General features: G+C 36.6%; 1 protein-coding gene across 4 annotated transcripts in view; it reads right to left on the bottom strand.

The window, feature by feature from the left end:
• Nucleotides 1-24,487, bottom strand: part of MICU1 (mitochondrial calcium uptake 1) — a 214,712-nt gene extending 190,225 nt beyond the window's left edge. For 3 of the 4 annotated variants that reach the window (XM_031956529.1, XM_031956531.1, XM_031956532.1), the window contains exon 1: nt 24,411-24,487. The gene's annotated coding sequence lies outside the window, so the exon portion shown is untranslated. Of the gene's footprint in view, nt 1-23,550; nt 23,939-24,410 lie in introns of those variants that run through there. The other variant, XM_031956530.1, reaches the window with a different exon arrangement.
• Nucleotides 24,488-25,355: the final 868 nt, after the last annotated feature.

Raw genomic sequence — 25,355 nt, 5'->3', positions numbered from 1 at the left:
AGATTGCAAATCACATAAAACTTGTGTGATGCATTGATTAGTTCTGCTGACATTTTTTTCTTTTGTTTTAAAGAACCGTTCTAAAGAACGGCTTTATAGGAGGAAAAGTCTATTAATCATTGGGGAAAAAAGGCAATTGAAAAATAATATTGACAAAAATTAAAAATACAAATAACCCCCCCCCCGAAATATATTAGATTCTTAAAAAAAAGAATGACAGGTTCCACCCAGAAACTTGATATCATCTCAACAAGCAGTATAACACTTATTAAATAAATCTCAATGCAGTATGTATCAGTCTGGAGCATATAAATAATGCAGAGAACTTTACTCTGATGATAAAGAAAATTTATAGTAAGAAAAGTAACTATAAATAAATAGAGTCTTTTGTTGTTAAGTAGTTCAGTTATATTCAATTCTTTGTGACCCCACAGACTATAAATAGCATATCCAGGATTCTAGTGGATTTTGAGACAGGAAGTTGGGGTTCAAGTCTGAATTTATCACTTCCAAGCTGTCACTGTCATCCACTTCCTGCTCTTTCTGCCACTGTTCTCCTCCCCTGGAATTCATAGCATGAATTTCTCCTGTTTCTCACAGATAAGTAATACATCTTGGATCCTTAAGAAAAATATAAACTTCTTGAGATTAGACTTTTTTCATGTCTGCATATGCTAAAAAAAAATTATAACTTCCCCAAAATCAAAGTTAAATGATAAACAAAGCTGAAGTATCACAATCAAGAGAGATGGTTAGCACAAGATATGAAGTACCAGAGAATTTTTGAGCTACAAATTACATCAGGAATTTTCTAATTCAATCTACTCCTTTTACAAATTTCCTTCTGGGTGGTCTAGCTAAACCAAACCTAAAACAATATTATAAAGTGGCAATCATCAAAACTATTTGGTACTGGCTAGGAAATAAAATGGCACATCAGTGGAAAAGGTTGGGTACATAAGACATGGGAGTAAATGGCCATAGTAATTTACTGTCTGATAAAAGCAAAGACTCCAGATTCTGGGATAAGAACTCATTATTTTAGAAAAACTGCTGGGACAAGTGGAAAATAGTATGGCAGACACGAGGTATAGATGAACATCTCACACTCTATATTAAAATAAGGTCAAAATGATTTAAACATAGCTACAAGCAAATTAGGAGATCAAGGAATAGTTTAGCTTACCTGTCAACTCTATGGAGAAGGGAAGAATTTATGACCGAATGAGAGATAGAGAATATTATGAAATGCAAAATGGATAATTTTGATTACATTAAATTAAAAAGTTTTTGCAGAAACAAAACCAATGCAACCAAGATCAGAAGGAAAACAGAAAGAAATATAGGAAACAATTTTTACAATCACTGTTTCTAATGAAGACCTCATTTCTAAAATATGTAGAAAACCAAATCAAATTTGCAACAATATATGTCATTCCCCCATTGATAAACAGCTGAAGGATATGAACAAACTGTTTTCGGATGAAGAAACTGTAGCTATCCATAGTCATATGAAAAAAATTCTTCAAATCATTATTAATTAGAGAAATGCACAACCAAACAACTCTGAAGTACCACCTCATTTTAAACTGGCTAACATGACAGAAAAGGAAACTAATAAATGATGGAGAAGATGTGGGAAAAGTGGAACATTAATACATTGTTAGTGGAGTTGTGAGTTAATTAAACCATCCTGGAGAGCAATTTGGAACCATGCCCAAATGGCTATAAAACTGTACTCACTATTTGATCCAGCAAAATCACTAGTAGGTCTGTATCTCAAATAGATCATAAAAAAGGAAAAGGACCCGATGCTGAGTGAAGTAAGCAGAACCAAGAGAACATTGTACACAGTAATAGCAACAATATATGATGCTCAACTATGATAGACTTAGTTCTTAGCAATACAGTGATTCAAGATAATTCCAAGGAACCCATGATGTAAAACGCTGATCACATCTAGAGAAATAACTCTGGATTCTGAATGCAGATCAAAGCATAGTATTTTCACTCTTTTTTGTCTTTTTTTTTTCTTTCTCATGGTTTTACATGAGTAGCCTATATCAGATTGTTTGCTATCTTGGAGAAGGGGTGGGAAAGGAAGAGAAATTTAGAGCTCAAAATCTTATAAAGATGAATGTTGAAAACTATCTTTACAGATAATTGGGGAAAAGGCCATTAAGAAAAATTTTTTGAGAAAAGTTCATGCATTATGAACAGTAAGATACAAATTTTTGCTAATGTTTACTAGCCAGGCCCCCTATGACACTTTTGATGATTCAAAGTAATTTTGTCCCTGTGGAGGACTCCACAATTGCTTCAAAAGTCTCCTGATACATATGCCACTTAAGTTTAATATTTATAGAACATGGGAGAAAATTTTACAAAGTATTTGTGTTTAGTATTTATACCACAGGTATAGGTTTTATTTTTCCCTATTAACAAAGGAGAATGGAAATAGAACTGATATAAAAAACATGCAAGTTACACAAAGAATGTCTACTGAGTTATGATTTAAGCTTTACTCTATAAAGAAAAAAAAAAGTAAATATACTCAGTTCCTGGGGATTTTGGTGTTACACATCCACAGAATCAAAAAACCAGTGCCTCTTTCTCTCTTTCAGAAAGATCCTAGAGATTAGTGTCATATATAGAAATGAAAATCTATATATATCACATATTGTCTACAATAATTGCCTACGTATACACACATACACACACCAATGGTCTGTTCTTAAAGGCAAAGGAGTATGCACCTTCTCTCCTATGTACTTCCTCTCAGGCTTTTCTTTCTTTTTTTTTTTTTTCTCATTCAAAATTGTCCTTGATGACTTTTGGTGGGAATGTAGAAGCAAAGATAAGAAATGAAGGTGGATTGGACACCCCAAGAATAATGAAACTGGAAGGGACTTCAGAGACTGTATAGGCCAGCTTTTACTCTAAGCATTGTCCCTTTTTATATTCTTCTCAACGAGTAATCATTTGACCCCTGCTCCAATAGATTTAAGAGAAAAGATTCTTATTTATCAAATCTTTGCAAATTTTTAGTTATACTTTCAAAGATATTATTACTATACCTACTTTTTTGTTTTTACTAGAACACTCAGTGAAATTATTGAGAACCTCCACTTGATATAGGAATACTTTTTGAAAGGAAGCCATAAAGTCACACTCTGAACAACTTTCCCTGTTAAAGAGCTTTAAGCCACCCCAATAATCCTCACAAAGCTTCCTCACTTCTAAGAAGGCAGATAAAATCACTGATGATTAATAAGAGTCTATTCAGGGTTTAGCCAGGTGGCCCAGTGGATAGAGCATCAGCCCTGAAGTCAGGGGGACCTGAGTTCAAATCTGCTCTCAGACACTTAACACTTCTTAGCTGTGTGACCTGAGCAAGTCACTTAACCCCAAATGCCTCAAAAAATAAAAAATAAGCGTCTATTCATCATATCTAGTATAAGTGATCCTAGATAAGTCAAATTTATGATACTGCTATATATTTTCAAATTTATATATTACAAACACTTTATAGTATATTGGATTTTCTTATGTGATCAACACAAATGATATATATATATATTTTAGAAGATTTTTATAAAAGTTCACTTTTTCTTTAGGAAGAAAAAGCACTACACTGGAAATTAGGGAGGATGGTATCTAATTCTAACTCTGCCACCTATATAACTTTGAACATATGACAATTTACTATTTTCCCTTTTGTAAAATGACAAGGTTGGACAAGACCAGCTCTTACGTACTTTGCAGCAGTAAAATCCTGTGGATCTATGAATTGGATCCCAGTTTTAAAAATATGAATGATAATAAAAGCATATAGCATTTTATTTATATTTTACAACATATATACTACTCTTAAATATAATATTGTTCCTGAGATAAAACAGGTTTTCTACTGCAATTTCCAAGAATATACATAATGAAAATCTTTCATATTTCATTACAGAATGTAGACATACTCATTGAAACAGATTCAATCCATTTTTAGTCAGAGTTATTGGTGTTGCTACCAATAATAGTTAACTGTATTACATGTGCAAGGTCCCTTGCTAGAGTTCACTCATTCAGCAGTGATTTAAATATCCTACTAAATGCCAAGTTCATTATCCAGATTTGGATACAGATGCTATGAAGGATATAGAAAAAAATTAGATGTGTTCTTAGCACTCAAGAACCTCACAAATCATCGTGGGAGAACTCAATTAAGATGAAGGTTTATATTTAATGGAAGATTAAATCAGCGTGACAGCCTTGGTTGGAATTTATTACATATAATTCAAGATGATGGAAAAATCTAGGTTTGGGACTGGAACTCCAAAAAGATGGTCAGTCAGCTAAATGAAAAAAGAAAAAGTTAATGACTTATAGATTCAAGAGTTTGGAGGTAGTGCAATAAATCTTTATGTATGAAAAAGCCTTAGTATTCTCAAAGTCCACATATATGTTAGTGAAATTGTATATTGTACCCTTAGAATTATGTGCAGAGACTATTATATATGAATAAAGTATACTAAAATTTTATCAGGAATCAAAGAGCTAGTGTATGAGCATCTGTAAAATAAAACAGTGGAAAGTCAGAGCTGCAAATAATTTACTCGGAACAAATTCTATCAGATTTTTTTAAAGAGATCAAAGAAATTTGGAAGATAGAGTATCTGGATTATGGTAAGCTATTTGACACTCTTAATAATACCTTTCTAAGCATATGGAGAAATGTAGACATGATCAAACTATAGACACTTCAAGTATATATGCATTACACCAAACCCAATAACTAGAAATTAAGAGAACAAATACCAACTTAGAAATTTTTAGCAAAATGCTGCATGGTTCTGCATGTATATATGTTATATGTTATATATGTACATTCATTTTTACATATTTTCATATAAGCCATGTTGGAATAGACAAATCAGAACAAAAGGGAAAAAAAGCATGAGTGAAGAAAACCAAGGGGAAAAAAAAGTGAAAATAATATGCTTTGATCTGCATTCAATCTCCATAGTTCTCTCTCTGGATGTGGATAGCATTTTCCAACCAAAATTTATCGGGATTGCCTTGGATCACTAAATGCTGAGAACCAAGACTGTCATAGTTGATCACTGCACATTCTTGGTGTTACTGTGTACAATATATTGCTGGTTCTTCTTGTTTCACTCAGCATCAGTTCATGTAAGTCTTTCCAGGCTTTTCTAAAATCAGTCTGTTCATCATTTCTTATAAAACAATAATATATCACAACTTATCCCTAATTGATGGGCATCCACTCATTTTCCAATTCTTTAGGTTCTATTCTGTTCAACATTTTTGTCAGTGATTTTTGGATGAAGGTACTCATCAAGTTTGCAAATATCATGAAACTAAGGAGTGGAGAAACAGGAAAAGAAGGGAACGTAGCTAACATGCTGCACAGTGCTACTAGGACAAAAAAGATGATCAGGCTTAATCATGGGTTAAATATGGTAAGAAATTTAATAGGAATAAACAAAAAGTCCTTCATTTAGGGTTTTTTTAAAAATAAAAGATAAAATAGCTGTACAAGATGAAATATGGCTAGAAGACAATTCACATGAAAAAGACGTTGAGGTTTTTAGGAGAATGATAGTTTAAATTCAACAGTGTGTTGTGGCAAAGCTAATGCAATAAAATATTTTAACAAAAATAGTGTTCAGAAAAGGGAAAGTGTCCTAGCACATCAGCACAGGCACAATGGTGGCTGATAGCTCTACATTGTAGAAACGACAATGAAAGGATGAAACGTATCCTGAAAAGGATGATGGGCACTTCAAACTATGCTATGAAAGAAAAATTGAAAGGACTATTTGGTCTAAAAAAAAAAAAAAAAAAAAAAAAAAACCACACACACACAGGAGGGAAATTATGGTGGCTTCATATTTTTGAAGGGTTAAAAATATGGCCAATAGGTGGCTATTTGAAGCCAGTGTTAAATCAATGTAAAAGAAAGTTTTCCTAAAAATTGGAATTGTCCAAAAGGAGAATGGACTGCTGCTTCATGAGGTACTATCAGTACATTATTAAGCAGAAGCTGGGCTACCATTTGTCAGGGATGCTATAGAGATGATTCATGTTTTGGTCAAATTCAAACATTTATTAGATACCTACATTGTACACAACGTTGTGCTAGATGATAAGGAGGGAGTACAAGGTTTAAACGGTTTAATAAGGAAGGTCCTTGCCATCTTGGAGTTTATAGATTAGTGGGAAGTAGAGGCACATATAGCATATTTACAAATAACAATACAAAATAGTACGTGAAAAGTCTGAGACATAAGCAAATCTCAGTGTGAGGTTATTAACAAGTATGTCATGGGAGGAGCAGGGAATCAGGGAATGGTTCTGGGAGATGGTATTTTAACTGGGCTTTAAAAGTATGGGTGGAGACTTTATATTGATAGATTTAGAGGGCCCAAAGTTCAGAGCACAAAGGAGGGAAAGCTGCAGAACAGAGTTGTTAATGCTGCCTGGGTCTTCCTCATCCATGTCACACACATGTTATCTCATATTCCTTTTCATTTTTTACAAAAATTCCTTGATAAGAAATCCAACTTCAATTAATTTGCCTTCAATCATTTCTTTGAGAGAAAACATGCTGGCAAACATGGGAGAAAGTATTTGTAGTTACTTCCAAAAGTACTAACCTTTCACCTAATTCAAAATTCAACATTATTAACTAAATGTTTTAGTTGGTTTATCAGATGATGACTAAATTGAATGCATTGGTATTTTTAAATGTAAAAGGATGACAGAGAAGGAAGATTATTTTTATCTTCCAAATGTCAGTTACCAGAGAAAACAGTTACAATAAAGGAAGAATAGCAATTAAAATATCCCCGAATTCATAAGAAACAAAATCTAAGAAAGGATACAATAACACAATATCTGTTTCTCAAATGTCTGCACATAATCGTCCCAATTTGAGGCAAGAAGAACTAGTGGTTCTAATGCAAGAAGGTAAATTTGAGTTAGGTACCATTGAAATTTGGGAGGACGGCACCAATTCCTAGAATCTTGCTCTAGATGGGTATATTTTATTCAAAAACAAGAAGATACATAAAAGTGTGTGTAAGGGGTAGCACTATATATATTAAGAAGATGTATTCATATAAGGAAGAAGTTCAGGAAGCAGAGGAAGAGAGCATTTAGGTAAAGTCAATGGAGGGATAAATAGGATTGATTCTGTCATTAGAATACACTACAGTTCACCTGGATAGAAAAGAGAAAATGGAGGATGCATTTGGAAAACAAAATACAAACCTGAAAATTTGAATTATCCAAATGTCTTCTCTTCTGCCAAAAAGCAGAGAAGGTACTAACTTCTTGGCTTGCCTTTAGTAACAATTTCATCTTTTAAAAGGGGGAGAAATTAAAGAGGGGAGATTATCTTCGGGATCTAATTTTCAGTAACTAGTGATTAAAGTGGAAATGATGAGAACACTAGGGGAGATTACCCCCTCCTGGTGTTTGTGATCAAGGAAAATAAACTTAGGCATTTTACATGTACTCTTGAGTTTGACAAAGTAGATTCTGAAGGATTCAGAGAAGAGGAGAGATAAGATCCCATGGAGTAAAAAGTTCTACAGGAGAAAATCAAACCAGGAAAGAAGGAAGATGCTTAAGAATGACACTCTGAACACACACACACACACACACACACACACACACACACACACACACACCAATAAATACTGAGAAAGAAAATGGGGATTTTCTTTTTCTTTTTTTTCTTACAGTGGAAATTTCCAAAGTCAGTTTACTTCTTAGGAGTAGACAAAACAACAGGATTTCTAGCTATTCTTTCCACATGCCTTTAAACAAATAAGGAATAATGCAGCCATTTGCTCTAAAATTTCAGCATATTTTTCATTTTCATATTGCATACCTTTTTTTTTTAATTAAAGCTTTTTATTTACAAAGCATATGCATGGGTAATTTTTCCAACATTGATCCTTGCATAACCTTTGCTGCAAATTTTCCCCTTTTTCCTCCCCTCCCCTTCCCCATCTGGCAGGTAGTCCAATACATGTTAAATATGTTTAAATACATGTTAGATCCAATATGTGCATACATATTTATACAGTTATCTGGTTGCACAAGAAAAATCAGATCAAGAAGGAAGGAAAAGAAAAACTGAGAAAAACAAAAACAAAATGCAAGCAAATAACAACAGAGAGAGTAAGAATGTTATGTTGTGTTCTACCTTCTGTTCCCATGGTTCTCTCTCTGGGTGTAGACAGCTCTCTTTGTTACTGAACAATTGGAACTGGTTTGAATCATCTCAATGCTAAAGAAAGCCATGTCCAGTCTTGGAGCATCTTTTCATATGACTAGAAATAGTTTCAATTTCTTCATCTGAAAATTGTCTATTCATATCCTTTGACCCTTTATCAATTGAAGAATGGCTCGATTTCTTATAAATTTGAGTCAATTCTCTATATATTTTAGAGATGAGGCCTTTATCAGATCCTTTGGATATAAAAATGTTTTTCCAGTTTATTGCTTTCCTTTGGCAAAGCATCACATACTACTCTTTTTAAAGAAAAAAAAGCATTTATTTATTTAAAACTAAAAATACAAAACAAAAAAAAATAGAAAAAGAAAAAAGACATTGTCATGTGAACAGCAGAATATAAGAGGATTCAAAGTATGTAACAATAAATTTCCATTTCAAGAAAACATATATAATAATAGAATTATCCCTTTTTTCTTTGTTTTCTTGTAGGTTTTCTTTCGTTTTCTGTTTTGTATTTTTTACTTTATTCTTTTTTCCTCCTTTCTACTCTGCTATCTTCCTCAAACAGGCTTCAGTTAAGCAGGGATATATTTATGTATACATATATATATATATATATATATATATATATATATATGTGTGTGTGTGTACATGTATATATATGTATCCTATATACACATACACACACATATATACATATGTATATATCTAAAACAATATTAACATAGCAAATATATAATGTAGATTTCTTTTGATTAAATCTTTTGTAATTTTGACCTTGAGATCAATGATTACCTCTTACTTTTACTTTTTTTCCTAACAAACTCTAGTCTTGATCATTGTTATTGTTTGTGTATATCTCATTTCCTATTCCTGCTAGGTCTTTTACTTTGTTTCTCCCTGATAGCTTGCCTTGCTATTACTCACCCTTCCCACGCCAAAGAACTTTCCCTTATCCTCTTCCTCCTCTCCTTCCCTCCCTCTTTATCCCATTCCCATTAATCTATATATTTTATCCTATTCCATTAATCGATTCCATTTTATCCTATTCCACTCTTATTTCTTTATACACTTTGGAGGGTTTTATACTCTTCTAGATATATGTATCACATACTACATTTGGGGAAAAGTTGGCATGATGTAGAGATGATAGTACAATTAGATAAATTCAAAGCTGGCTGTATGACTAGATCTAAAAGAACAGTCTCTAACACTTTAATGTCAACTTGGAAGGAGGTCTCCAATGCAGTATCTTTTGAATTTGTACTAGATCTGCATTGTTTGTTAAAACTTTTATCGATGACATTGACATCTTTATAAATTTGCAGATAAAAAAAGCTGAGAAGATTAGTTAACTTACTGGATGGTAGAATCAGGATGCAAAAGATTTTAACAGGCTAGAGCAGTGGGTTAAATAGAATAATAGCAACTGGCATTTATCTAGCATTTTAAAATTTGCAAAGTCCTTTACATATGTTATCTCATTTGATCCTCCCCACAACCCTGAATTTACGCATCTGTAAAATGAGCTGGAGAAGGAAAGGGCAAACCACTCCAGTATCTTTGCCAAGAAAACCCCAAATGGGATCAGACATGATTGAAAAGATTGAACAACATCACTACAACCCTGGGAAGTAGGCTCTATAATCATCTCCAGTTTACAGAAAAAGTAACGGAGGCAGATAGAGGTAGAATGAGTTGCCCAAGATCCTACAATAGTGGGTGTCTGAGGTATCCCCAGGCCCAAGGCTCTCTCCTCTGCATCAACAGATTAGAAAGATAAACACAAGTCTTACAGCTTACGGCCTAAAGAAGTCAACTCCACAGAGACAAGATGAAGGAGACATGGTTAGATCTTTAAAAGATCCAGCAAGCTCCCTGGGAGTAAATGAAATCTTCAGAAAGCAAAGGTTCCAGAACAGAGGTCACAGCATCTCATCAGACCTGACCAGGAGTCTTGTGCTCAGTTCTGGATGGCAATGTGGATATTTAGCTTACAAAGGGAGCCTTCAAGAAGCTGCGAAGTCATTACACAGTGAAGGGACTCAGCTTATTTGGCTTGATCCCAAAAAGGAGAAATGACAGCAATGAGTGGAAGAAGCAAAAAGGCAAATTTAAGCCTTAACAACTGAAGCTGTCCCAAAGCAGGAGAGGTGGTGGACTGCTCCCTCCCCCATTGGGACCAGATATTTGTTAGCACAAATGACTTTGTGATATGGGATGGGCTAATTGGCTGCTATTAGATACTGTGATCTTATTCTGCAGATAGTCAAGTAAACAGCCCAAAATGAAGAGCACGCTACAGGGTAGTAAAGTTCATTAATGGGATAGTTTGTGATGCTTCAGGAAGCAGCCACCATACCATCATCATCACTAGCTCTTTTTTTTTAATAGCACCTACTATGTGCCAGGGCAGTGACATGACATAGTAATACAATGCCAGGCCTGGAATCAGGAAGACCTGAACTCAAATCTGACCTCATTTCCCAGTTGTGACACTGGGAAAGCCATTTAACCTATTTGCCATAGTTTTTTCATCTATAAAATAAGCTGTAGAAGAAAATGGCAAGAGACTCCAGCATCACTGCAAAAAAAAAAAAAAATCTAAAATGAAATCATAAGGAATCAGACATGACTGAAATGACTGTACAGCAAACAACCAAGGGGCCGGACGCTGTGCTAATCACTTTACAAATATTATCTCATTTTATCTTCACAATAACCCTGAGAAAAAGATGTTTTTATTATCCCCATTTTACAGATAAAGAAACTGAGGCAAACAGAGGTTAAACAACCTGCCCAGAGTCATAAAGCTAGTAGTAAGTGTCTGAAGCTAATTCATTAAAAATAGTTATATCTGACCAACTTTTTTTTTTTTTTTTTTTTTTTTTGACAGATTAGCTGGACTGGTAGGATTAGAATGCCAAGGATGTTATTAGTTAGATATCTTGTGCTACATGGCATGGTGAACACTGGACTTGGAGTCTGGAAAACTTTGATTCAAAGCCTGACTCAGACACTCAGTAGTTTTGTGATCTTTGAAAAGTCACTGAATTTCTCTGTGCCTCATTTTCCTCATCTGCAAAAGGAGGTTAGTTTGGTGAAAAGATTCTTTATTGATCTTTTCACCAGCTCTAGGTCCATGATCCTACGGATTCTATTCTTGTGAATGAGACAGAGTTACAGGTGCCATAATTCCACACAGCTCAAATAATGAGGCCCAAAAAGTGGTTAAAAAAAAAAAAATGGCTCCATGTTAAGTTGGAGGGAGAATATCTCTCATGGATTGTCCCAGGTGTCCTGTGCTGTTAAATATTTCACTCAACTGAAGCATAAATGGTCTTTGTCAAATTTGGAGATGACATAGACACAGACAGTGGGCAACCCAGGTTTAGACTAAAGAAAAGGCTGAGACAATGAAAAAGTTCAGGAGAGTAATTAGAAGAGAAGAAGTTTTATGTTAGTTTAAAAAACTACAGGTTCAATAGGAATTAACAAAAAACACCCTGTTCTCTGAGATTTCATTAAGAGTAATACAGTGCCCAGAATAATATGGCAATAGTTATGCCATACTCTCTGCTCTCATTACTAAAATAGGATTTAATTCAAGTCTATAAATGCATACTAAAAAATGCTGAGTTTATCAACAGAATAATCTATTCAAAGAAATGGTATTCTTCCCTGATATAATAGTATATGTTTTTAATGACATAGTAGATAACCAGAAAGACCTGCATTCAAGTTTTCTCTCTGACAAATACTGGTTGTGTGACCCCGGGCAAACCAATGATTTCTGTTTCCTCAGGTTATCTTTAAAATGATCTATGTTTTGTTAAGTTGCACAGCATCATCAATGTAAAGAGCTTTCAAGCATTAGAATTTCTCTACACAGAAGAAGTCAACAGTCCTGGACTGAAACAAAAGCTTACTGCTCAAGCAAATATTGGGCAGGGCAGGGTTATGACTAGACAGACTTGTGCATAAGAAAGGGGTCGGGAAGTGGGTTAAAGGATGAATTTTAACTACTTATTCAGTGCCATATCAATCAAACTCCCAAGAAATTATTTTACAGATCTAGAAAAAATAATAACAAAGTTCATCTGGAAGAACAAAAAGCCAAGATTTTCAAGGGAATTAATGAAAAAAATGCGAATGAAGATGGCCTAGCTGTGCTAGGTCTTAAACTATATTACAAAGCAGTGGTCATCAAAACCATTTGGTACTGGCTAAGAAACAGAATAGTCAATCAGTGGAATAGGTTAGGTTCAAAGGACAAAAAAGGCAATAACTACAGTAATCTAGTGTTTGACAAACTCAAAGACCCCAGCTTTTGGGATAAGAATTCACATTTTGACTAAACTGTGAGAAAAATTTGGAAACTAGAATGGCAGAAATTAGGCACTGACCCACACCTAACACCAAGATAAAGTCGAAATGGGTTCATGATTTAGACATAAAGAATATTATAAGCAAATTAGGAGAACAAAGTATAGTTTACCTCTCAGATCTATGGAGAAGGAATGAATTTGTGGCCAAAGAGGAACTGAAAATCATGATTAAACAAAAAAAAGATAGATAATTTTAATTATATCAAATTAAAAAGTTTTGTACAATCAAAACTAATGCAAACAAGATTAGAAGGGAAGCAATAAATTGGGAAAACATTTTTATATTAAAAGGTTCTGATAAAGACCTTATTTCAAAAATATATAAAGAACGGACGGACTCAAATTTATAAGAAATCAAGCCATTCTCCAATTGATAAATGGTCAAAGGATGTAAACAGACAATTTTCAGAAGAAGAAATTAAAACCATTTCTAGTCATATAAAAAGGTGTTCTAAATCACTACTGATCAGAGAAATGCAAATTAAGGCAACTCTAGGTACCACTACACACCTCTCAAATTGGCTAAGATGACAGGAAAAGATAATGACGAGTGTTGGAAGGAATGTGGGAAAACTGGAACACTAATACATAGTTGGTGGTAGTGTGAACTGATTCAACTATTCTAGAGAACAATTTGGTACTATGACCAAAAGACTATCAAATTGTGCATACCCTTTGATCCAACAATTTCTATTGGACTTATATCCCAAAGAGATCTTAAAGGAGGGAAAGGGACCTGTATGTGCAAAAATATTTGTGGCAACCCTTTTTGTAGTGGCAAGAAAATGCAACGTGAGTGGCTGCCCATCAGGTGGATATTGGCTGAATACATTATTGTATATCAATGTTATGAAACATTATTGTTCTATAAGAAATAATCAGCAGGATGAATTTAGAGAAGCCTGAAGAGACTTACATGAACTTCCTATGTTGGACCTTTCTGAAAAGGCTCCAAATTATGGCATCAAAGTTAGATCCATTTGCATAAGCAAATTTTTCAAAATATATTCACAACTTGTTGCTGCCTTATCTTCTTCACATTCTCATTAAATATTTAACTGAACTAAAAAATTTAATAAAGTCAGTTTTGACATTTTTACAATGAAAGGTTTCAAGTTTTGATTGTTTTTCCCCCTCAGTAGTCCCTAGACTCAAAACAGCTTTCCTTATATGGATCTGCAGCAAAATGACATCATTTTTAGTTTAAGCAAATTCTTCATGGCTCTTTAACTGCAAAGCAATTCTTGGTGCATTCTGTAATGTCCTGGATTTCCTCATCACGTGTAGTAGTAATCCATAGAAAGAAAAGGGAGGGTAACCACATGTGTTTGTAGTATCTATGAAATTAGATGGAATTTTCTGGGGAATATCTTGAAAAGTTGATGAAATGTATCAAAGACTGACAATAGTCATCTAACATCATATCTTGTTTTACCAATTTTCTTTCTTTTCCCCTTCAGAAAAATATAATTGTGATACTGTTTTCACTTCATTTTTTCTTTTCTTTTTCTTTTTTTCTTTTAGATTAAGTTTCCATATCATAACAAGGCTTTAAGTACAGCAAACACTCACAGGCCCAACACCACCACTGATCTTCACAGGAGCTCTGATCTGCTTTGTTTCTGATCCAGGCCCATTTCCTTTCCATTGGAAGCCTGATGTTCCCTTGGGACACATCATATTGGTTCCAGTCTTAGTATGGACACTTATTCAGCTTTGTCCCCTACTACTACAGAATAAGCAATATCAAGAGATCCACCATCTTCTTTTCCAGGAACAAGGTCATAGGTGTACATGATCACATCTGGCAATACTTTGTATAAAACAATAAAAAAATTCCTAAAAACCTTTTGGGAGGGAACAAGTACTACTGAATTTTACTCTTAAATAATTCAAATGGATTTTGATATGAAAATATCAAATTTGTGAAGATATTCAGTTTTAACTCTGGAAATCTAAGACATCACAATACACCAACGGTCTTTGCAATCCACAAATGGCAGGGCCTACTCATCCAGTTTAAATGGAGGGAAAAGGATCAATAAAGCTTCTGAATAAGCAAGGCTAAATAATCCCTTACAGAGCAACATTTCATTTCTCCAACATCAAAACTGATTCTTTTTTTTCTTAGTAAAAGAAAGGCAGCTTCACAGTACTACTGTTTAAGAAAGCAAAGTAGCAATGAGATGTGGAAAAAATTTTAACTTAGCAATTTGAATGAACTATAACTATCACTGCATAAATAGCTCAATTAAAAATCTGTGGAAATAGTGTGAAAATTTTCATCTTTAAGAAGTTTTACTAATATAAGCTTATCTATCTTTTTTTTCTCTTATAATATATAGAAGGAAGTGACAATCATAGAAAGGAGAAATGCCAAACTTAGAAGTGAGATACACCTACTCTCTAAATACATGATATTTAGGGATGCCAATATAAGAAACTGCTCAATAGCTTCAAAGAATATCCATTCTCATATGGGGAAAAATTCTACCTTCAGGATAGGTGGAAAGAAGCAGCAAAACCATCTCTATTGGATAAAGGGGCCAATCTAGAAAAATGGCTTTAAATGAATACAAACAGAATACTGTCAGGTAGAAGTGATAAATTCTGGCTTGGTAACCTCCTCATAGACAATCAATTTCCACAATACCTACAAATCCACTATTCTTGTGGCTTCTAAACTATATATGATTCTGCCAAGTCCATTTTATTTCACTTGCAGGTAAGCCGATCCTTTATGAACAAAATTATTCAGTAGTTTTGGTTCTTCTTTTACTACCCTAAACTTGTCTTTACTCATAAAATTCTAAAACCACCTCCAAGTTGTAAAAGTTAACCTTGAATTCTTCCTCCATCTTCCACAGTAACAAACCTCAATTTTCCATGAGAGTCTGGCTGCAAATTTTAGGATACACTTGTTTTCATCTTATTTTCAGTTGTTTTTCAGGCATGTCTGATTCTTTGTGACCCTATCTGGGACTTTCTCAGCAAGGATACTGAAGTAGTTGTACATTTTCTCCTCTGCTTCATTTTACAGATGAGAAAACTGGGACAAACAGGGTTAAGTGACTTGCCCAGAGTCACATAGCTAGGAAATGTCTGAGAAGGAAGATGAGTCTTCCTGACTCCAAACCTGGCACTCTGATGCCACCTAGCTCTTCTTACTCCATCTAACTGATGTTAAAACTTTTTAGGTCTAGCACTGAGAACTCCTGTAACAATCCCAATAATCCCAATCCCAATCCCAATCCATCCCAATAATCCACTGACACAAACAGTTTGATTAGACATTCTCCTGTAAATTGGGTACTTATCTAGTAAATGGTTTAGATTTTATTTTCCCAGCTAATTGAGGAGAATAAGGGCAAGACAAATTTTAAAACCATAATTTTCCCTTGCTCAAATAAAGAAAATGACAGCACAGTCTATTTAACCAATCATTCCATTATATAGTTATTTTAAACCTTTAGATTACAATGGGAAATTTGCACATCAGTCTAAGTTTCTTAAAGACAGCAACTGTTTTTTTTTTTTTTTTCCCTTTGTTTTCCAGACTTCTAATACAGGCCCCACACAAAGTGGATGCTAATTAATAGGTTTCTCATTTACACCCAATTGTTTTTTTGGTGAAGATTTTCAAAGTCTTTTAGCAGTGAAACAAGGTCATAAAGTTAAATTTTTATTTTAAGATATAATTAATGATACAGCTCAAAGATATTTAAACTGTGGGCCCCAACTCCATATGGGGTCATGTAACTGAATGTAGTAGTCAAGAAAAATCTGGCAACAGTAAAAGATTTCTGAATGCAATGATCAAAAGTTAATTCAAAATCAAATGAATAATGAATCCAAGGTGTTTCTGGCAGCACTTGCCCATGATATATGGTATGACTTTAGAGCCTTGGCTCTAAACACACAATATGTGCACTTTACATTGTACATTCACAAATGCTGCTCAGATTTGAGGACAGGGTTGTGTAAAAATATCTCTAACAAAAAGGGATCACAAATGGAAAAAGTTTAAGAGCCTATAAAAAGGTTCTATTAAAACCAGACATTGCTTTTAACTACTGCTCTAAATTTGATACCTCTTTTAATGCCATTTAATTTTAGTGAATAGTGACAGTTATACTGATTTGTTTTTACTACAGTCCTTAAAGCTTAGTGATCACTATACCACTATATTTTTTAAACAGATAATAATCAAAAGAACTAAACATTCATTTAAATTCTCTGCTAATTAATTCCTAAGTACTAGAGCTGGCTCCTAGGACATATGGGACATTGAGACTCTGCCCAATTCAGGTTTTGTAGAAACTGATGTACATCTCCCTTCAACATTTACTATATGAATCACTCGTGCAAAAGTAGAACAGTGGTAGAAACAAAAGTTGAGTTCAACAAAAGCCCTGGAAATGTGGCTCAAACCTCAGAATTATAAAACAATAATATGGAAAGACAATAATTCATATCATCTATCAAAAAACTATTAATTGCTAAGAAACAAAAACACTAGAATAACACTGAATATATTAGAGTAACATAAATGCTAGAATAATATGCCAGAATAACAAACTGCCATCAACTTTGGTATTCCATGGATCTGCAGTATAATTATAAAATAACAATGGCTTTGAATGAAATATTTAACCACTTAAAATATTTCATAATTGCCTTTTCCAAATTATATTCTGATGATATTACAGAAGTAATCATGGGTTCTCAAAAGGAAAAAGCCACAAGCTAAGCTACTAAAAAAAGCTGATTTTTTAAAAAATCCACAATTTATAACCTAGGCAATACATTTTTCATTCCTAATAAAATCCTTTAGAATAGTCTATGGAAGTGTTGACGATATTTGATGAAAATACATGAAGAAAACAGGCTGACTTTTGTAGATCTCCTAAATCATACTATGGCCTCTACAATATGAGGCAAAATAATATCAAACTGTGTCTATTCTCTATTGATTTTTTTAAAGGAAGCATTTGAATCAATGGAACAAGTAGCCAAAGTTTAAGGCTCTTCTCAAATAAGCTGTCTCCCATGTATGTTAAAAAATTACATAGCAATAAGATGGATACAAGCAGAGAAGTAACTCTATTCATTCATCTGTTACACTGATCAGTTTATATACTGACAGGTCAATCAATATCTTGGTTGAAGTAGGGTTTTATAAAACATGACAACTCATATGAGGTATATTCCATTAGTGTTATGGAAATGTTCTATGCAGATTTTTTTGGAAAGTATTCCCTATTGATTGAAGTTTTTAAAATGTTGCTATTTACAGATGACACTGTAATATTTGTATCAAGTCTGTGGACAACAGAAACACTCAATAAAAATGGAATAGATCAAAAATGCAAACTGTCTACTGTAGACATGCAACTTTATGGGTAATCTGTCAAATCAGTCCAAACGCACACACACAAAATACAGAATAGCTACTTCAGACAGACTGAATGGACACAGAAATGAATAGAAGAGCTCAAACTGGATTATTTAGTATTAAATACATATGTATGACCAAAACCAACAAGGGCCAGACATATAACAAAAATGAAGCAATAGATAGTAAATAAAAGTGCTATACCAAAACTGAATAATCTTTCCCTTCAAACTCACCTCCTTTCCTAGGCTTCTCTAGCCTCCTTGCTATTCTATGAAGAAGATAATTCATCTCTCAGTTCCAAGCATTTTCTCCTACTGTCCCACATGTTTGGATCGTTCTTGTTCCTCATCCAAGCTGCCTTGGCTTCTTTCAAATCTCAATTGAAATCCTATTTTTCTACAAGTCTCTCCCTCTTAATTCTAGTTCCTTCCTTCTGCTAATTTAAACACTATACGCTATTTATCTTCCATGTGGCTTCTTTGTACACATGTTTCTATGTTGTCTTTTTCTTTTTTTTTTTTTTTGCATCTTCACATAGTAGGCACCTAATATCTATTAGGGCAGATTGGTATACCAGGCCAGGAGCCAAACTCATTTTCTGGAATTCAAATCTGGCCTCATACACTCACTAGCTGTATGACCCCGGGTAAGTCACTTCATCTTATTTGCCTTAATTTTCTCATTTATAAAATGAGCTGTAGAAGGACAGAGCAAACTATTCCAGTATCTTTACCAAAAAAGAAAAATCTAAATAGGATCACAAAGAGTCAGACATGACTGAAAAACAATTGAACAATATTTATTTAGTGACTGCCTACTGGAGAAATAAACTCAAATATTGATATTCTTGTAAGTTAATTATTCCTTTATGTAAATTAAACCAGAAGATAAAAGAAAGCTGCAGCTAAGAGGAAAGATTGTCCCTGAGGAGGTAAAGAAGTTGAGTTGACTTTATCATGTATCCAAAGAGAGCACAAAGAAATATCTCTTTGTGCAATATTTGGTCACCTCTTATTCTAGTACCAAGATAAGTATTTCCAAAAAAGACAGCTGTTTGAAGACAAAGTTTAAATGACAGCATTTGTTGCAGAGGATGAAGAGGAAGAGAGATCCTATGAAGAATTTGATGAGTTTCTATGACCAAAGGACAGAAACAGAAACTTTCCAAATAAATGCATTAATCATATGAAAACTGCTCCAAATCATTAATAAAAAGAGAAAGTCAAATGTCTCTGAGGTTTTTAATCTTATACTTAAGAGACTGGCAAAGATGCCAAAAAGGAGAAAAAAGGCATTGTTGCAGAGGTTGTGGAAGGATTATGGAAGGACTGCACAAATGTACTACTAATAGGCCTATGAAAGGGCCCAATTATGCCGGAAAGCAATTTGGAACTATAACTTAAAAGTCCACAAATTTTGCATAAGCATTTATGAAGCACCTTTTAAGTGCCAGGCACTATGTTAATGCACTTCACAAATATTTGATTTGATCCTCCAATCTTGGAGAGAGATACTATTATTTTATTATCCTCATTTTGCAGTTGAGGAGACTGAGGGAGATAAGGGTTAAGTGACATGTCCTGTCACATTGCTGTTCTCACTTTTGTTAACTGAAAAATATAATTTAATTTAAAATATAATAATGTTATGGTCCCAGATGTGCTTTTTTTTTTTTTTTTTTTGGAAGTAGAAATTACACAGCAAAAAAACAGAGCAGGTACAGTTGTCCCTAGCTTCTTAAACTGTGCGTCCCATTCCCACATGGGATCCCATAACTGAATGTTGGGGTCACAAAATTGTGATTCTCAGTAAATGTTTGATTTTTATACCTATTTAATTTATCTCTATACCAAGGGTCTCATAAAAATTTCTCAGGTGAAAAAGGGTAGTGAGTGGAAAACATTAATTAGTTCTGGACTAGACCAAATACATCAAGAAAGTAAGAAGATCTGATTTAGAACCAACACTATTTTGAAGGCATTCTTAAGGCATACAAAAGATGGTAAATACACCAAAGGTATGGAAAAAACTTCAGAACTTGGTGGCAAACAAGACATTTTACTAAAGAATATCGTTAAATCTTTATTGCATGTTGACTTTCCCATCTAAACAAGAGAGTTATGATAATAATCAAAATCTCCTATGACAAAAGTAATCAGAGTGAGCAAGTCAGCTTTCACAGGTCATATTTTACAATCACACACCTCAATCCACTAAGGTATATTTATGAAATCCATGCCACCTATCAGGGACTGTGTCAGAACCCTTGGGATACAAAACCCAAAGGGAAAGCGCCCCTCCCCCCAATATTTAGCAGCTGGTGCTTCAGTGGATAGAGGCTGGACCTGGAGTCAGGAAGACTCAAGTTAGGTCTGGCCTTAGACACTTAGGAGAGGCATCAGCATGACAAATGTGGAAATATGTATAGAAGAATTGCACATAAACGTTTAACATATATTGCATTACCTCTCAGCCTGTTTCCCCATGTGCAAAATGGAAAAAAACAAAGGCACCTATTCACAGGACTTGTGACCATCAAGTAAGAGCTACTCTGCAACCATTCAAGTGATAATTTCCAGCAAGTAGTTCTAATGATGAGGCACAAGAGAATTAGGACCTATAACAGGCATATACAAGGTTATTGGATGGCAGGGCACCAGCAACCATTGGGGCCGGAAACTAGACAGAGATTATGCTAAGAAGCAAAGATGAGCAAGGAATGAATGCCAGCTTTTGGGATAGCCAGTACCAAGCCAAAGAGAGATGGGCCATAAGAATACTGTGTGCAAGAAACATCAGGCCATTGACTGAACCTAGTAATATAGCATAAAAAATAATGAGGCTGGACAAATAGACTGGGTCAGCTGCTAAGGGGCTTCACCAGTCAGAAGAGCCATCCCAGCTTACTGAGTAGGAGAGAAAGATGATCAGAAAACTATACCCTAGGAAAATCATTTTGGCATCTGTGTGGATGTGTGGAAGACAGAATGGAAAGGGGAGACCTGACATTAGAGACAAGTTAGTTCTCCAACCTAGTGAAACAGAACTGCCCCAGAAGGACAATGGATCAGTAGTCTTGGCACTGGACATCACTATCCCTACGCTAAAAACTAACCAGCAACAAGCTAAATATTCTCATGAATAATTTCAGAGATTTGTCTAAATTCTATTGATCAGCTGGAAGTTAACAAAGCAAATTAAAGAGTCAAATGGATTGATTATCACTAGCACAAGGGAAATAAACTAGAAAATATCACCCAACTTTGGCACAAAATGAGAACATAACAGAGAGACTGACATGAACTGATGCTGAGGGAAGTGAGCAGAACCAAGAGAACATTGTACATGGCAATAACAAGATTGTACAATAATCAATTCTGATGGATGTGGTGTTTTTCAACAGTGAGGTGATTCAGGTCAGTAGTTCCAAGAGCCATTTGCTCCCAGAGAGAGGACTGTGGGAATTGTGTGAATCACGACATAGTATTTTCACCTTTTTTGTTGTGTTTGCTTGCTTATATTTTTTCTCCTTTTTGATCTGATTTTTCTGGCATAGCATGTGGAAATATATGTAGAAGAATTGCACATGTTTAATATGTATTGGATTACTTGCTATCTAAGGGAGGGGAAGGAAGGGAGAAAAATTTAAAACACGAGGTTTTGCAAAGGTGAAGGTTGAAAACTATCTTTGCATGTATTTTGAAAATAAAAAGCTATTATTTAAAAAAAAAAAACCAAAAAACAAGGGCATGCTCATTCCTGAAATACCATACAAAGTTCTGGCACAATGTATCAGGAAACTGTGATTAACAAGAACAAAGTCCAACTAAAACTACAGAAGGAATAAAGGGTGTATAGACTGAAATCAAAAAACTCTTTAGTTATTTATTTGTATTTTTTAAAAGTTATAAAATTTTAAGAGATTTTATAGTTCAACTCCATATTTTGCAAATGAAACCAGAACCAAAAGGTGGAAGGACTTATTTAACATCCCAAGATAAGCTAGTAGCAGAGCTGTGGGCCAGACCTACATCCTGTGATTCCTAAACTAGCACTGTTTCTACCACGCTATACCCCCTCTAACAAAGTCTGTATATATAGACTTGTTCACAGAATACTAGAGACACACTTTAAAACTTGAAAAAATGGTTTTCAAATAAGTATACAACTTTATGCAATAAGAATTTTCTCATCTAATTCATAATATCCAGGGACTGTACAAATTGAAATATAGTTGCAACAAAGAGTTGAACTAAGTTTATATGCAACAGATCTATAATGAATTATGGGAAATTTAAAAATGTCTAAGGTACACTATATATTCTTAACATTTTGAGGTCAATTCAGGACTACTTTGCTCTCCCCAAAAACGTTTCATGTTGCTTGTAGAGGACGATGTCCAAATAAAAAATCGTTCTGACTTATGGTATGTCTCATGATCCTGCCATGTTATCCATTATTCTCATGAAAGACTTAACTGGAATCTAAAAACGTCTAACCCAATCTTACTTCCTCATGCCCTGATATTTTCTCTTTAGGAATTAATGACAGAAAGAAGAGATGCTTTTACAAACTCCTTTGGCATTTGCATTCTTTCACAATTTAGCTTCAAATTATCTTTCCATAAAACGAGTGTTTTATGCAATAAGTCTAGTTCCAGCCAAAGCAGACACCTTGCTGTTCCCAGCATACAACATTCTATCTCCCCCCTCTGTACACTTTGCACAAACTGTTAATTCCCTACATCTGTTATTTTCTCATTGCTTCCCTCAGGCCCTGGGAGTCCCTAGATCCTATAAAAGCTCATTTCAAGGGTCACCTTTTACAAGCCCTTTCCTGATTCCTCCTGCTATTAGCGCTACCTCCTTAAAAGTGTATCTCTTATGCTGTGTTTTATTATTATTTATTATTAGATATTTTTATTTATTTATTTATTAGATATTTTAATTTATTATTTTATTAGTATTATTCAATAGAATGCTTATTGCCCTGAATGACAGGGATGGACAGAAAGAACAGTGCTTTTGGACTCTGGTTAGTTACAATCTCCACTTTACTACAAACGACTCCCTGTGTGATACTGGTCACTTCATCTCCTTGGGCTTAAGTTTCCTTATTTGTAAAATGAGAGATTTGCATTGGATGACTTCAAAAGCATTGTTCAGTTCTGAATCCATGAGATTGTAAACGAGAAAACAGAATTCCAAGAAGGCTCTCAGAGGATCATAGAGAACCCAGTGCTACTTTTTGTTCTCTGGGCAGGCGCTGGCGCACACACACCCACACACCACCCACACCCACCCACACACCCACCCACACACCACCCACACACCCCCCCCACACCACCCACACACCCACCCACGCACACACCACCCACACACCCACCCACACACCCACCACCCACACACGCGCGCGCACACCCACCCACCCACACACGCGCACACCCACACCCACCAGAGTCCCTGCTCTCAAAAGCACACCCACAAAACTCTACACACCAGGTAAGTTCGGAGGGAAGGCCGGCAGGTGAATAGAGCAGCACAGATTTGAGGAAGCCTCAGAGACGATCTATAAGACCCTGGGCTAGTCACTTCATTTCTGCTTGCCTTAGTTTCCCCCCTTGTAAGACGGGGACACAAGCGCCTATTTCTCTGCAGAGATGTTTGAACAGCGCTTCGCAAACTTCCAAGGGCCGCAGGACGTGCTATTGTGGGGGTGGAATTTGAGGGAAGGACTTGAGGAAGTCGGGAGTCACAAAGGGGAAGGTGAGGATGGGGGGAGGCGGAGGGAGGCAGCTAGGAGAACGAGCTCTCCAGACTCTGGGGGCTTCCAGCCCGATTGCTACCAGTTCGTGCTTGAAGGCTCGAGGATAGTGGTCTAACCCCTCCCCCGCGCCAGATAGTCTCGGTCACCCCGCCTCAGGTTCCCCCGCCCCCCGCGGATACCCCGCCTTTGGCAGCGCTCCCATCCGGGCGCTGGGCAAATATTAGAGTAGAGCGCCTAGCGGACACCGCCCGAGGGAGGAACCCAGACCCCTCCCACCCCAGCGGGGCTCTCCTGCCCCTCCCCCGACCCGCCCATCCTTACACTCCCAGCGGGGACTAACTCCGCCTCTTGCCCGCCCCTTTTCCAGAGGGAGGGGTTGGCGGCGGCGGCGGCGGCAGCGCCTCCAGGCGGAGCGGCGGGACACGGCAGGGGGCGGGAGAGAGCCGATCCCAGGCAAGGCAGGGCGAGGACGGCGGCGATGACAGGCACGGAGACTTCCCTCCATTCCCCTCCCGGTCCCTGGCTCCGCGACCCGCTTCTTCCCCGCCAAGGCCGGAGGAGAGGATGCCGGCAGCCCTGCCCTGGTCCTTACCTCACCCGTCCTCTCGTCTCGCCCGCTCCCCGGCGGCGGCGGCGGCGGCGGCGGCGGCGGCTCCTCAGGCGACCATAGAGCTGCGGCCGCTGCCACTCCGGGACAGAGAAGCCTGGTCTTCAGCGGCTCGCGTTCACGTGATGCTGCGGCCGCAGAGGCCGTCGGGATTGGGGCGGGGCCCGCGGGGTGGCGGGAAAGCCGAGGCCTCCCGACCCCAGAGCCCGAGGGCGTGCTCCGAGGCCCTGCGCACGAAGCGCCCTCAGGGGGGCTCCGGGTTGTAGTTGTAGGAGGAGGTTGTGTGTGTGTGTGTGTGTGTCTGCCTATCGGATTATGCGCCTACTGTGTGCACACAGGTAAAAGACAGCGCCTGCCCTGATGAACTTAGTTGAACGTGAGACGCGTGCGAACCAATGCGCACCCACCGGCTATATGGCTGTCATAAATAGGGAATTCTTAGGAGGGAGGCTCTAGCGGGAGGGCGTAGAAGTCGCATTTTAAGTGGAACTGGAAGGAAACCGGGAGCCCGGAGGACAGCTGGAGAAAATGCCTGGGGCAAGCATCCCAGCGCGAAACCCTCTCCCGACGCGAGGAATCTGCCTGCGTTGATGCACACATTAAACGCCAGCTGTATGTCGCGTACACAGAGGCCGACCTGGCCGCATGAGCTTAGGGTGCTCTAGGAAGGAAGAAAGACTGTAGAGAAGGGAGATGGGCTGCGTACAGGGCACAGTGGCGCAGAGCTTGAGGAAAGAGACCACAACGCTGGATGGAACATTGAAGAAGGGGAGCAATGTCAACAAACAAAAAGGAAGGAGTTGGTATGGTGCTGCGTTTGTTGAGTCCTCTCCAAGCAAAGGGATGGAGAGAGAGAGTGCTGGACACTAGGACTACGCGGGAATAATAGCTTGTGGCTGGAATATAAAGCAAGCCAAAGGGGAGTATCCA

This window comes from Sarcophilus harrisii, chromosome 2 (assembly GCF_902635505.1).
Source record: "Sarcophilus harrisii chromosome 2, mSarHar1.11, whole genome shotgun sequence".
Taxonomy (NCBI): Eukaryota; Metazoa; Chordata; class Mammalia; order Dasyuromorphia; family Dasyuridae; genus Sarcophilus; species Sarcophilus harrisii.
Note: the sequence above shows the minus strand (reverse complement) of the source record. Positions and strands in the feature narration are given on the sequence as shown.